Below are 12,912 nucleotides of genomic sequence, written 5' to 3'. Positions count from 1 at the left end.
GACGTACTCCACAAGTTGACTGCTTCCATTGAAGAAAAGAGGCCTGGGCTGGGGCTTACCACGACAGCGGTAACATAAAGGGAGGGATCCAAACCACACTGCACCCGTGACTCAGCAAACCAAAAGTGGAAAAAAAGGGACCAACAGGGAAACCGCTGCCGCTCTGGGCCCTCAGCACCTGCCAACGAAAAATAACGTCCTTAAACGCATAAAAGCAAGGCAACCCTCACACACACTTCAGTAATTAAAAGTCAATTTCAAGAGGGGCTCTGTCAAAGAGGGATTCAGGTAACCCTCTATGGGCTCACGCTGACACTGTTGTCCAGGCTGTATTGCCACTGCTTCAGCCGCGGTGGGTGGGGATGACTGGAGGAGGAAGAAGAAGTGGAATGAAAGAGGCAGGTCCCGGAATTGACACCTCCAAGATCGACTGAGGTCTTAAACTGCCCACACGGACAAGCCAAATATCAGCAAAGGTTGAGCCAGTCACCTGAAGGTTAGATTTTTGATCTGAGTGTCCCGGATTCAAGTCCCTGTTCAGGTGACCAGTGACAGGGTCTCAGGTCCACTTGCAAACGCCTCCTTTTTGCCCTCAAAATACAAGGGCAACCCCTTGGTTCCACCAAGACTTGAACTTAGACCACTGGATTCAAAGTCCGGGGTGCTAACCATTACACCACGGAACCTGCAAGGGTACAGACAGCGCCGGGCCCTGAGTACATCCTGTCAGATTACATTAGCGTTGATATAACTTCACTGATGGTGGTGTTCTGGGGATTGTGTGGAAAGGTAGTTCAGGGGCAGGGAGGGCTTGTCCGAGAATTGAACCTCTTGCACCCTAAGCAAGAATCATACCACTAGACCAACAAGCCCCTGCCTGGGCAAATACTTACCTTTCCCCGATCAGTTGGCGGCCATGATGCGGGTGTTTTCGCAGTTGAATGGGTTGTGCGCTGTTGGTTATGGGGCCAGGGGGGGTTATGAGGGGCGGGGTGTTGTGGACGAGGGCTTTTTTTGTTCCTTCACGGTCCGCATTCTCTGCACTCGTGATGTAAAAGTTTGGATAGAGGATAATAGGGTACACTGCCATCTTTGATCTGCTCCTTGCAGTCTTGGTGACCAAGAGGTTTGTTGCCGCTCTGCTTTCTTTACCTTTCCCCGGTCTTTCTGCGGTCTTGTCGAAGGTGTTTCACAGGTGGGTGGGGTGATGTTGGTTATGGAGACCAGTGGGCTGTCGCCGTGGGCTTTTGTTGTTCCTGGAGCACATAAAGAAGAGTGGCTAGTACGGGGGTTGAACCCGTGACCTTGGCGTTATTAGCACCACGCTCTGACCAACTGAGCTAACCAACCACCGGACACCATTGCATCAAATGTTTCCAGCTCAAATCAACTAACTCATCCTTAACAGACGCATTCTCTATGCTCGTGGTCGAAATTTTGGTTCTCGGACAATAGGGTCATCTGCCCCCATTGATCATGCAGTCACGGTGGGCGAGAGGTTTGCTGCTGCTCTGCTTTGCCATGCTGTTTTCTTTACCTTTCCCCGGTCGGTTGGCAGCCTTGATGGGGGTGTTTCGCAGTTGACTGGGTTGTGCGCTGTTGGTTATGGGGCCTGGGGGGTTTTGGGCTTTTGTCCCCGCCATGCTGTTTTCCTTGTACTGTTAGCTGTTGTCAACGGGGGCTTTTGTTGTTTCTTCACGGTCCGCATTCTCTGCACTCGTGGTCTGAAGAGGATAATGGGGTCCACTGCCCCCATTGATCTGCTCCTTGAGTCTTGGTGACCAAGAGGTTTTTTGCCGCTCTGCTTTGACATGCTGTTTTCTTTACCTTTCCCCGGTCTTTTCGAGGGTGGGTGGTGTGATGTCGGTTATGGGGGCCGGTAAGTTGCCAACCAAGGCTTTTGTTGTTCCTGGAGCACATAAAGAAGAGTGGCTAGTACGGGGGTTGAACTCGTGACCTTGGCGTTATTAGCACCACGCTCTGACCAACTGAGCTAACCGGCCACAGGACACCACTGCAATATTTTATGTTTTTTTTTTTTATTTTATGTACCCCGACGCAGACTCAATCGGTACGCTGGGGTCTGAGGGCGGGTACCTGGTGGACACCTTGTTTGTGCTCTTGACAGGTATTTCGGGACAGTTTAACAATTGGCTTTTGATGGTGGAACAAGCTAAAACAAGGAAAACAGATTGTTTAGCGTGCCTGGGAGTGGGCCCCTTATTGCAAATAGTTCCCGCTGTGATTTCCGTCGAGTGTCCCTGATGAATACATCCACTGCTCCAGAAGCAGCCTCGGCTAATTGTCGGCCATTCGCCGTAGCGCACCCCGAGGTTACAGAGGTCAAAGGTAAGCCCATATTCAGCAGCACAGTGGCGAAAGGTAAATTTATGTGCATTACCGTTTCCACAGGTTCCCGATTGGTACAACCCGGCATTAATATCTCTTGGTGTAATTCTACCTTACAGATGGATGCCTTCTTCCGGCCGATACTCAGGGCTGACCTCTGGTGGTGGTGCGGTGGACCCGGCGTGAGTGATAGGTTACCGACCGAGAACATGACTGGTGTTTGTGCGCCGATTCCTTTCCTTCTTCCAATGACAGTATTGTCAGTAGATGTGGAGCGCCTAGTGCATAGTGCTACTTCCGTAGGGTCTCACCTCATGCCACCGGCCGCCCTGAGGACCAGGCGAGGTGTGTCAACCTCACCCTGGTTAGACACCCCCAACCCGACGTACATTGACGCCATAGGTATCCCTCGTGGCGTCCCAGAGGAGTATAAAATTACAGATCAGGTTATATCCAGTTTTGCTTCTATCATCCCTTTGATTTCCATTAACCATAATACCGAAGTGATTCATTATCTGCATTATAACGTTCAGCGTCTCTCTAATCAAACTGAAGAAGCGTTCAGAGCAGTTAGTGTAGCAGTTAGCTACTTCTCTGATGGCCTTCCAGACTTGCATGGCAGTTGACATGCTATAAGCAGAAAAGGGTGGTGTGAGTGTAAGGTACATAAAAGATAAGGTAACATGGTTTAAAAAAAAACAGTTTAAAACGTATAAATATGGTTAGAGCATTTAAGAGTAGTAATAGTTCATGTCATATATATAAAATTCAGTTGTAAAAGAAAAAAAGACACCCTACTATTTTTTATATGTTTGTGTCTAAAATAACCAAATCTCCATTGTTGGCGTTTGAGTGTAATACCGCAAGGTCCACTAGGGGGTGCTAGCAGTGATGGCGGTATAGAGTAGGTGACAAAACGACAGAGGAAGAATAAATCCTGAGGGTGAATATACGTCAAGTCATCGTGGATTGTCTTCTTTATTCTGTACCACATGTTAGTATAAAGTAGAAATAATGTATGCAAATGACTGTAAAGAGTGTAGAAGTTGCTAAAGTAAACAGCTGACTGCAAAGTGGTTTGTTATAAATGTTTTGTAGAGCACTTGAGCACATGTGAAATGGCTAACGGCTAATGCTAGCAGTCCTTAATGTATGGTGAATAGCATTCAGCAGGTTAACTGCAATATGTGAAATGTGTTACTGATAGTATTGTACTAAAGATATGTGACAAGTATACATTGGCTGTGGAAATTGTCACTAGATTGACATGTAAAGCCGATGTCTTAACATCACAAATGTTTAGCTGTTCAAATGTTTGTTTAACCAATAATGCTGGAAACAAACGGCCAACTGTTGGTGTAGTCATCTTATGAGATCTGAAGTGCTGTTATTGTTCTGAGAGAAAGAATAAATCCTGAGGGTGAATATACGTCAAGTCATCGTGGATTGTCGTCCTTATTCTGTACCACAGGATTTTCAAGGCATACAACCCCTCCAGGTGGTGGAGGGGCAACATTTTGGGGGTCGTCCGGGATGATTTCTGTGTCCTAGAGCGCAGCAAATCATCAATCCATTGAACCTGTCATCAGTTCATGGACAGACACACCACCATTGTGATCCAAGATGTCAGCACGCGAGTTGCAGCGAAGCATTCAGAAGCAACTGCACCAGTTGATCAGCTCTTCAAACACTGACGTACTCCACAAGTTGACTGCTTCCATTGAAGAAAAGAGGCCTGGGCTGGGGCTTACCACGACAGCGGTAACATAAAGGGAGGGATCCAAACCACACTGCACCCGTGACTCAGCAAACCAAAAGTGGAAAAAAAGGGACCAACAGGGAAACCGCTGCCACTCTGGGCCCTCAGCACCTGCCAACGAAAAATAACGTCCTTAAACGCATAAAAGCAAGGCAACCCTCACACACACTTCAGTAATTAAAAGTCAATTTCAAGAGGGGCTCTGTCAAAGAGGGATTCAGGTAACCCTCTATGGGCTCACGCTGACACTGTTGTCCAGGCTGTATTGCCACTGCTTCAGCCGCGGTGGGTGGGGATGACTGGAGGAGGAAGAAGAAGTGGAATGAAAGAGGCAGGTCCCGGAATTGACACCTCCAAGATCGACTGAGGTCTTAAACTGCCCACACGGACAAGCCAAATATCAGCAAAGGTTGAGCCAGTCACCTGAAGGTTAGATTTTTGATCTGAGTGTCCCGGATTCAAGTCCCTGTTCAGGTGACCAGTGACAGGGTCTCAGGTCCACTTGCAAACGCCTCCTTTTTGCCCTCAAAATACAAGGGCAACCCCTTGGTTCCACCAAGACTTGAACTTAGACCACTGGATTCAAAGTCCGGGGTGCTAACCATTACACCACGGAACCTGCAAGGGTACAGACAGCGCCGGGCCCTGAGTACATCCTGTCAGATTACATTAGCGTTGATATAACTTCACTGATGGTGGTGTTCTGGGGATTGTGTGGAAAGGTAGTTCAGGGGCAGGGAGGGCTTGTCCGAGAATTGAACCTCTTGCACCCTAAGCAAGAATCATACCACTAGACCAACAAGCCCCTGCCTGGGCAAATACTTACCTTTCCCCGATCAGTTGGCGGCCATGATGCGGGTGTTTTCGCAGTTGAATGGGTTGTGCGCTGTTGGTTATGGGGCCAGGGGGGGTTATGAGGGGCGGGGTGTTGTGGACGAGGGCTTTTTTTGTTCCTTCACGGTCCGCATTCTCTGCACTCGTGATGTAAAAGTTTGGATAGAGGATAATAGGGTACACTGCCATCTTTGATCTGCTCCTTGCAGTCTTGGTGACCAAGAGGTTTGTTGCCGCTCTGCTTTCTTTACCTTTCCCCGGTCTTTCTGCGGTCTTGTCGAAGGTGTTTCACAGGTGGGTGGGGTGATGTTGGTTATGGAGACCAGTGGGCTGTCGCCGTGGGCTTTTGTTGTTCCTGGAGCACATAAAGAAGAGTGGCTAGTACGGGGGTTGAACCCGTGACCTTGGCGTTATTAGCACCACGCTCTGACCAACTGAGCTAACCAACCACCGGACACCATTGCATCAAATGTTTCCAGCTCAAATCAACTAACTCATCCTTAACAGACGCATTCTCTATGCTCGTGGTCGAAATTTTGGTTCTCGGACAATAGGGTCATCTGCCCCCATTGATCATGCAGTCACGGTGGGCGAGAGGTTTGCTGCTGCTCTGCTTTGCCATGCTGTTTTCTTTACCTTTCCCCGGTCGGTTGGCAGCCTTGATGGGGGTGTTTCGCAGTTGACTGGGTTGTGCGCTGTTGGTTATGGGGCCTGGGGGGTTTTGGGCTTTTGTCCCCGCCATGCTGTTTTCCTTGTACTGTTAGCTGTTGTCAACGGGGGCTTTTGTTGTTTCTTCACGGTCCGCATTCTCTGCACTCGTGGTCTGAAGAGGATAATGGGGTCCACTGCCCCCATTGATCTGCTCCTTGAGTCTTGGTGACCAAGAGGTTTTTTGCCGCTCTGCTTTGACATGCTGTTTTCTTTACCTTTCCCCGGTCTTTTCGAGGGTGGGTGGTGTGATGTCGGTTATGGGGGCCGGTAAGTTGCCAACCAAGGCTTTTGTTGTTCCTGGAGCACATAAAGAAGAGTGGCTAGTACGGGGGTTGAACTCGTGACCTTGGCGTTATTAGCACCACGCTCTGACCAACTGAGCTAACCGGCCACAGGACACCACTGCAATATTTTATGTTTTTTTTTTTTATTTTATGTACCCCGACGCAGACTCAATCGGTACGCTGGGGTCTGAGGGCGGGTACCTGGTGGACACCTTGTTTGTGCTCTTGACAGGTATTTCGGGACAGTTTAACAATTGGCTTTTGATGGTGGAACAAGCTAAAACAAGGAAAACAGATTGTTTAGCGTGCCTGGGAGTGGGCCCCTTATTGCAAATAGTTCCCGCTGTGATTTCCGCCGAGTGTCCCTGATGAATACATCCACTGCTCCAGAAGCAGCCTCGGCTAATTGTCGGCCATTCGCCGTAGCGCACCCCGAGGTTACAGAGGTCAAAGGTAAGCCCATATTCAGCAGCACAGTGGCGAAAGGTAAATTTATGTGCATTACCGTTTCCACAGGTTCCCGATTGGTACAACCCGGCATTAATATCTCTTGGTGTAATTCTACCTTACAGATGGATGCCTTCTTCCGGCCGATACTCAGGGCTGACCTCTGGTGGTGGTGCGGTGGACCCGGCGTGAGTGATAGGTTACCGACCGAGAACATGACTGGTGTTTGTGCGCCGATTCCTTTCCTTCTTCCAATGACAGTATTGTCAGTAGATGTGGAGCGCCTAGTGCATAGTGCTACTTCCGTAGGGTCTCACCTCATGCCACCGGCCGCCCTGAGGACCAGGCGAGGTGTGTCAACCTCACCCTGGTTAGACACCCCCAACCCGACGTACATTGACGCCATAGGTATCCCTCGTGGCGTCCCAGAGGAGTATAAAATTACAGATCAGGTTATATCCAGTTTTGCTTCTATCATCCCTTTGATTTCCATTAACCATAATACCGAAGTGATTCATTATCTGCATTATAACGTTCAGCGTCTCTCTAATCAAACTGAAGAAGCGTTCAGAGCAGTTAGTGTAGCAGTTAGCTACTTCTCTGATGGCCTTCCAGACTTGCATGGCAGTTGACATGCTATAAGCAGAAAAGGGTGGTGTGAGTGTAAGGTACATAAAAGATAAGGTAACATGGTTTAAAAAAAAACAGTTTAAAACGTATAAATATGGTTAGAGCATTTAAGAGTAGTAATAGTTCATGTCATATATATAAAATTCAGTTGTAAAAGAAAAAAAGACACCCTACTATTTTTTATATGTTTGTGTCTAAAATAACCAAATCTCCATTGTTGGCGTTTGAGTGTAATACCGCAAGGTCCACTAGGGGGTGCTAGCAGTGATGGCGGTATAGAGTAGGTGACAAAACGACAGAGGAAGAATAAATCCTGAGGGTGAATATACGTCAAGTCATCGTGGATTGTCTTCTTTATTCTGTACCACATGTTAGTATAAAGTAGAAATAATGTATGCAAATGACTGTAAAGAGTGTAGAAGTTGCTAAAGTAAACAGCTGACTGCAAAGTGGTTTGTTATAAATGTTTTGTAGAGCACTTGAGCACATGTGAAATGGCTAACGGCTAATGCTAGCAGTCCTTAATGTATGGTGAATAGCATTCAGCAGGTTAACTGCAATATGTGAAATGTGTTACTGATAGTATTGTACTAAAGATATGTGACAAGTATACATTGGCTGTGGAAATTGTCACTAGATTGACATGTAAAGCCGATGTCTTAACATCACAAATGTTTAGCTGTTCAAATGTTTGTTTAACCAATAATGCTGGAAACAAACGGCCAACTGTTGGTGTAGTCATCTTATGAGATCTGAAGTGCTGTTATTGTTCTGAGAGAAAGAATAAATCCTGAGGGTGAATATACGTCAAGTCATCGTGGATTGTCGTCCTTATTCTGTACCACAGGATTTTCAAGGCATACAACCCCTCCAGGTGGTGGAGGGGCAACATTTTGGGGGTCGTCCGGGATGATTTCTGTGTCCTAGAGCGCAGCAAATCATCAATCCATTGAACCTGTCATCAGTTCATGGACAGACACACCACCATTGTGATCCAAGATGTCAGCACGCGAGTTGCAGCGAAGCATTCAGAAGCAACTGCACCAGTTGATCAGCTCTTCAAACACTGACGTACTCCACAAGTTGACTGCTTCCATTGAAGAAAAGAGGCCTGGGCTGGGGCTTACCACGACAGCGGTAACATAAAGGGAGGGATCCAAACCACACTGCACCCGTGACTCAGCAAACCAAAAGTGGAAAAAAAGGGACCAACAGGGAAACCGCTGCCACTCTGGGCCCTCAGCACCTGCCAACGAAAAATAACGTCCTTAAACGCATAAAAGCAAGGCAACCCTCACACACACTTCAGTAATTAAAAGTCAATTTCAAGAGGGGCTCTGTCAAAGAGGGATTCAGGTAACCCTCTATGGGCTCACGCTGACACTGTTGTCCAGGCTGTATTGCCACTGCTTCAGCCGCGGTGGGTGGGGATGACTGGAGGAGGAAGAAGAAGTGGAATGAAAGAGGCAGGTCCCGGAATTGACACCTCCAAGATCGACTGAGGTCTTAAACTGCCCACACGGACAAGCCAAATATCAGCAAAGGTTGAGCCAGTCACCTGAAGGTTAGATTTTTGATCTGAGTGTCCCGGATTCAAGTCCCTGTTCAGGTGACCAGTGACAGGGTCTCAGGTCCACTTGCAAACGCCTCCTTTTTGCCCTCAAAATACAAGGGCAACCCCTTGGTTCCACCAAGACTTGAACTTAGACCACTGGATTCAAAGTCCGGGGTGCTAACCATTACACCACGGAACCTGCAAGGGTACAGACAGCGCCGGGCCCTGAGTACATCCTGTCAGATTACATTAGCGTTGATATAACTTCACTGATGGTGGTGTTCTGGGGATTGTGTGGAAAGGTAGTTCAGGGGCAGGGAGGGCTTGTCCGAGAATTGAACCTCTTGCACCCTAAGCAAGAATCATACCACTAGACCAACAAGCCCCTGCCTGGGCAAATACTTACCTTTCCCCGATCAGTTGGCGGCCATGATGCGGGTGTTTTCGCAGTTGAATGGGTTGTGCGCTGTTGGTTATGGGGCCAGGGGGGGTTATGAGGGGCGGGGTGTTGTGGACGAGGGCTTTTTTTGTTCCTTCACGGTCCGCATTCTCTGCACTCGTGATGTAAAAGTTTGGATAGAGGATAATAGGGTACACTGCCATCTTTGATCTGCTCCTTGCAGTCTTGGTGACCAAGAGGTTTGTTGCCGCTCTGCTTTCTTTACCTTTCCCCGGTCTTTCTGCGGTCTTGTCGAAGGTGTTTCACAGGTGGGTGGGGTGATGTTGGTTATGGAGACCAGTGGGCTGTCGCCGTGGGCTTTTGTTGTTCCTGGAGCACATAAAGAAGAGTGGCTAGTACGGGGGTTGAACCCGTGACCTTGGCGTTATTAGCACCACGCTCTGACCAACTGAGCTAACCAACCACCGGACACCATTGCATCAAATGTTTCCAGCTCAAATCAACTAACTCATCCTTAACAGACGCATTCTCTATGCTCGTGGTCGAAATTTTGGTTCTCGGACAATAGGGTCATCTGCCCCCATTGATCATGCAGTCACGGTGGGCGAGAGGTTTGCTGCTGCTCTGCTTTGCCATGCTGTTTTCTTTACCTTTCCCCGGTCGGTTGGCAGCCTTGATGGGGGTGTTTCGCAGTTGACTGGGTTGTGCGCTGTTGGTTATGGGGCCTGGGGGGTTTTGGGCTTTTGTCCCCGCCATGCTGTTTTCCTTGTACTGTTAGCTGTTGTCAACGGGGGCTTTTGTTGTTTCTTCACGGTCCGCATTCTCTGCACTCGTGGTCTGAAGAGGATAATGGGGTCCACTGCCCCCATTGATCTGCTCCTTGAGTCTTGGTGACCAAGAGGTTTTTTGCCGCTCTGCTTTGACATGCTGTTTTCTTTACCTTTCCCCGGTCTTTTCGAGGGTGGGTGGTGTGATGTCGGTTATGGGGGCCGGCAAGTTGCCAACCAAGGCTTTTGTTGTTCCTGGAGCACATAAAGAAGAGTGGCTAGTACGGGGGTTGAACTCGTGACCTTGGCGTTATTAGCACCACGCTCTGACCAACTGAGCTAACCGGCCACAGGACACCACTGCAATATTTTATGTTTTTTTTTTTTATTTTATGTACCCCGACGCAGACTCAATCGGTACGCTGGGGTCTGAGGGCGGGTACCTGGTGGACACCTTGTTTGTGCTCTTGACAGGTATTTCGGGACAGTTTAACAATTGGCTTTTGATGGTGGAACAAGCTAAAACAAGGAAAACAGATTGTTTAGCGTGCCTGGGAGTGGGCCCCTTATTGCAAATAGTTCCCGCTGTGATTTCCGCCGAGTGTCCCTGATGAATACATCCACTGCTCCAGAAGCAGCCTCGGCTAATTGTCGGCCATTCGCCGTAGCGCACCCCGAGGTTACAGAGGTCAAAGGTAAGCCCATATTCAGCAGCACAGTGGCGAAAGGTAAATTTATGTGCATTACCGTTTCCACAGGTTCCCGATTGGTACAACCCGGCATTAATATCTCTTGGTGTAATTCTACCTTACAGATGGATGCCTTCTTCCGGCCGATACTCAGGGCTGACCTCTGGTGGTGGTGCGGTGGACCCGGCGTGAGTGATAGGTTACCGACCGAGAACATGACTGGTGTTTGTGCGCCGATTCCTTTCCTTCTTCCAATGACAGTATTGTCAGTAGATGTGGAGCGCCTAGTGCATAGTGCTACTTCCGTAGGGTCTCACCTCATGCCACCGGCCGCCCTGAGGACCAGGCGAGGTGTGTCAACCTCACCCTGGTTAGACACCCCCAACCCGACGTACATTGACGCCATAGGTATCCCTCGTGGCGTCCCAGAGGAGTATAAAATTACAGATCAGGTTATATCCAGTTTTGCTTCTATCATCCCTTTGATTTCCATTAACCATAATACCGAAGTGATTCATTATCTGCATTATAACGTTCAGCGTCTCTCTAATCAAACTGAAGAAGCGTTCAGAGCAGTTAGTGTAGCAGTTAGCTACTTCTCTGATGGCCTTCCAGACTTGCATGGCAGTTGACATGCTATAAGCAGAATAGGGTGGTGTGAGTGTAAGGTACATAAAAGATAAGGTAACATGGTTTAAAAAAAAAACAGTTTAAAACGTATAAATATGGTTAGAGCATTTAAGAGTAGTAATAGTTCATGTCATATACATAAAATTCAGTTGTAAAAGAAAAAAAGACACCCTACTATTTTTTATATGTTTGTGTCTAAAATAACCAAATCTCCATTGTTGGCGTTTGAGTGTAATACCGCAAGGTCCACTAGGGGGTGCTAGCAGTGATGGCGGTATAGAGTAGGTGACAAAACGACAGAGGAAGAATAAATCCTGAGGGTGAATATACGTCAAGTCATCGTGGATTGTCTTCTTTATTCTGTACCACATGTTAGTATAAAGTAGAAATAATGTATGCAAATGACTGTAAAGAGTGTAGAAGTTGCTAAAGTAAACAGCTGACTGCAAAGTGGTTTGTTATAAATGTTTTGTAGAGCACTTGAGCACATGTGAAATGGCTAACGGCTAATGCTAGCAGTCCTTAATGTATGGTGAATAGCATTCAGCAGGTTAACTGCAATATGTGAAATGTGTTACTGATAGTATTGTACTAAAGATATGTGACAAGTATACATTGGCTGTGGAAATTGTCACTAGATTGACATGTAAAGCCGATGTCTTAACATCACAAATGTTTAGCTGTTCAAATGTTTGTTTAACCAATAATGCTGGAAACAAACGGCCAACTGTTGGTGTAGTCATCTTATGAGATCTGAAGTGCTGTTATTGTTCTGAGAGAAAGAATAAATCCTGAGGGTGAATATACGTCAAGTCATCGTGGATTGTCGTCCTTATTCTGTACCACAGGATTTTCAAGGCATACAACCCCTCCAGGTGGTGGAGGGGCAACATTTTGGGGGTCGTCCGGGATGATTTCTGTGTCCTAGAGCGCAGCAAATCATCAATCCATTGAACCTGTCATCAGTTCATGGACAGACACACCACCATTGTGATCCAAGATGTCAGCACGCGAGTTGCAGCGAAGCATTCAGAAGCAACTGCACCAGTTGATCAGCTCTTCAAACACTGACGTACTCCACAAGTTGACTGCTTCCATTGAAGAAAAGAGGCCTGGGCTGGGGCTTACCACGACAGCGGTAACATAAAGGGAGGGATCCAAACCACACTGCACCCGTGACTCAGCAAACCAAAAGTGGAAAAAAAGGGACCAACAGGGAAACCGCTGCCACTCTGGGCCCTCAGCACCTGCCAACGAAAAATAACGTCCTTAAACGCATAAAAGCAAGGCAACCCTCACACACACTTCAGTAATTAAAAGTCAATTTCAAGAGGGGCTCTGTCAAAGAGGGATTCAGGTAACCCTCTATGGGCTCACGCTGACACTGTTGTCCAGGCTGTATTGCCACTGCTTCAGCCGCGGTGGGTGGGGATGACTGGAGGAGGAAGAAGAAGTGGAATGAAAGAGGCAGGTCCCGGAATTGACACCTCCAAGATCGACTGAGGTCTTAAACTGCCCACACGGACAAGCCAAATATCAGCAAAGGTTGAGCCAGTCACCTGAAGGTTAGATTTTTGATCTGAGTGTCCCGGATTCAAGTCCCTGTTCAGGTGACCAGTGACAGGGTCTCAGGTCCACTTGCAAACGCCTCCTTTTTGCCCTCAAAATACAAGGGCAACCCCTTGGTTCCACCAAGACTTGAACTTAGACCACTGGATTCAAAGTCCGGGGTGCTAACCATTACACCACGGAACCTGCAAGGGTACAGACAGCGCCGGGCCCTGAGTACATCCTGTCAGATTACATTAGCGTTGATATAACTTCACTGATGGTGGTGTTCTGGGGATTGTGTGGAAA

General features: G+C 47.8%; 10 non-coding genes across 10 annotated transcripts; all 10 read right to left on the bottom strand.

Moving 5' to 3' along the window:
* Nucleotides 1-614: 614 nt before the first annotated feature.
* On the bottom strand, nucleotides 615-686 carry trnaq-uug (transfer RNA glutamine (anticodon UUG)). The gene has a single exon. It is a non-coding gene; the product is annotated as a tRNA-Gln (tRNA).
* Nucleotides 687-1,276: 590 nt separating this feature from the next.
* trnai-aau (transfer RNA isoleucine (anticodon AAU)) lies at nucleotides 1,277-1,350 on the bottom strand. Its single transcript has one exon. It is a non-coding gene; the product is annotated as a tRNA-Ile (tRNA).
* Nucleotides 1,351-1,929: 579 nt separating this feature from the next.
* Nucleotides 1,930-2,003, bottom strand: trnai-aau (transfer RNA isoleucine (anticodon AAU)). The gene has a single exon. It is a non-coding gene; the product is annotated as a tRNA-Ile (tRNA).
* Nucleotides 2,004-4,655: 2,652 nt separating this feature from the next.
* Nucleotides 4,656-4,727, bottom strand: trnaq-uug (transfer RNA glutamine (anticodon UUG)). Its single transcript has one exon. It is a non-coding gene; the product is annotated as a tRNA-Gln (tRNA).
* Nucleotides 4,728-5,317: 590 nt separating this feature from the next.
* trnai-aau (transfer RNA isoleucine (anticodon AAU)) lies at nucleotides 5,318-5,391 on the bottom strand. The gene has a single exon. It is a non-coding gene; the product is annotated as a tRNA-Ile (tRNA).
* A 579-nt stretch (nucleotides 5,392-5,970) lies between these two features.
* trnai-aau (transfer RNA isoleucine (anticodon AAU)) lies at nucleotides 5,971-6,044 on the bottom strand. The gene has a single exon. It is a non-coding gene; the product is annotated as a tRNA-Ile (tRNA).
* A 2,652-nt stretch (nucleotides 6,045-8,696) lies between these two features.
* On the bottom strand, nucleotides 8,697-8,768 carry trnaq-uug (transfer RNA glutamine (anticodon UUG)). Its single transcript has one exon. It is a non-coding gene; the product is annotated as a tRNA-Gln (tRNA).
* Nucleotides 8,769-9,358: 590 nt separating this feature from the next.
* Nucleotides 9,359-9,432, bottom strand: trnai-aau (transfer RNA isoleucine (anticodon AAU)). The gene has a single exon. It is a non-coding gene; the product is annotated as a tRNA-Ile (tRNA).
* Nucleotides 9,433-10,011: 579 nt separating this feature from the next.
* On the bottom strand, nucleotides 10,012-10,085 carry trnai-aau (transfer RNA isoleucine (anticodon AAU)). The gene has a single exon. It is a non-coding gene; the product is annotated as a tRNA-Ile (tRNA).
* Nucleotides 10,086-12,738: 2,653 nt separating this feature from the next.
* trnaq-uug (transfer RNA glutamine (anticodon UUG)) lies at nucleotides 12,739-12,810 on the bottom strand. The gene has a single exon. It is a non-coding gene; the product is annotated as a tRNA-Gln (tRNA).
* Between the last annotated feature and the right edge of the window lie 102 nt (nucleotides 12,811-12,912).

The sequence above is a fragment of the Doryrhamphus excisus genome, unplaced genomic scaffold (assembly GCF_037039965.1).
Source record: "Doryrhamphus excisus strain RoL-2023G ecotype Guam unplaced genomic scaffold, RoL_Dexc_Guam_v1.1 HiC_scaffold_24, whole genome shotgun sequence".
Lineage (NCBI taxonomy): Eukaryota > Metazoa > Chordata > Actinopteri > Syngnathiformes > Syngnathidae > Doryrhamphus > Doryrhamphus excisus.
Note: the sequence above shows the minus strand (reverse complement) of the source record. Positions and strands in the feature narration are given on the sequence as shown.